Genomic DNA, 903 nt, shown 5'->3' with positions numbered 1-903 from the left:
CTCTCTCTCTCTCTGCTTCTCTCTCTCTGCTTCTCTCTCTCTCTGCTTCTCTCTCTCTCTGCTTCTCTCTCTCTCTCTCTCTCTCACGTCCATTTCTCCTCCGTTCTTTCTCCATCTCTACTCTCTCTCTTTCATTCTATCTCTCTCTGCTTTCGTCTCTCTCTCAGCCTCTGTCTCTTTCTGCTTCTCTCCCTCTCTCCCTCTCACGTCCATTTCCCTTCCGTTCTCCATCCATCTCTACTCTCTCTCTTTCTCTCTCTCATTCTATCTCTCTCTCATTCTATCGCTCTCTGCTTTTCTCTCTCTCTGCTTTCGTCTCTCTCTCAGCCTTTGTCTCTTTCTACTTTCCCTCTCTCCCTCTCTCTCTCTCTCTCTCTCTCTCACGTCCATTTCCCCTCCATTCTTCATCCATCTCTACTCTCTCCTTCTCTCCCTCACCGTCTCTCCCAGTCTCTCGTTCTCCTTCCTCTCCAGCCTCATCTCGCAAGCAAACGCACATCTCTACATCCTACATCCTGCCTAGCCCTACTTTCGGTTCGTCCTTCTCTACCCTGCCCTGCTTAAAACCTGCTCTACCCAGCCCTGCTTAAACAGATTTCCTTTAATAAGCAGACGATACTTGAACTACCTACCAGTCGACACGCGTTGTATTTTCGCTATTCTTCGACTAATTCGTTCTGTCTGCCAGGAACCACGGAGCGACAAAGAGCAGTCCAGTGTTTTGTTTCCAGGTAAGTCTTATCGCCGCAATGCTTTGCATCCGTATGTGTGTGTGGACGTATATTCATGCATGCAAACATAGAGATACATACACGCATACTATATATATACGTACACGCAATATACATACAATACACCCACATTTATATATATATATATATATATATATATATATATATATAT

At 45.2% G+C, this 903-nt stretch overlaps 1 long non-coding RNA gene across 1 annotated transcript in view; it reads left to right on the top strand.

Annotated features, from left to right (window-relative positions):
* The first annotated feature begins 103 nt into the window (after positions 1–103).
* The window catches only part of LOC128251389 (uncharacterized), a 15723-nt gene continuing 14923 nt past the window's right edge, over positions 104–903 (top strand). The window contains exon 1 of the long non-coding RNA XR_008267109.1: positions 104–731. This is a non-coding gene — a long non-coding RNA (uncharacterized LOC128251389). The remainder of the gene's footprint in view (positions 732–903) is intronic.

The sequence above is a fragment of the Octopus bimaculoides genome, unplaced genomic scaffold (genome assembly GCF_001194135.2).
Source record: "Octopus bimaculoides isolate UCB-OBI-ISO-001 unplaced genomic scaffold, ASM119413v2 Scaffold_326570, whole genome shotgun sequence".
In the NCBI taxonomy this organism is placed as follows: domain Eukaryota; kingdom Metazoa; phylum Mollusca; class Cephalopoda; order Octopoda; family Octopodidae; genus Octopus; species Octopus bimaculoides.
Note: the sequence above shows the minus strand (reverse complement) of the source record. Positions and strands in the feature narration are given on the sequence as shown.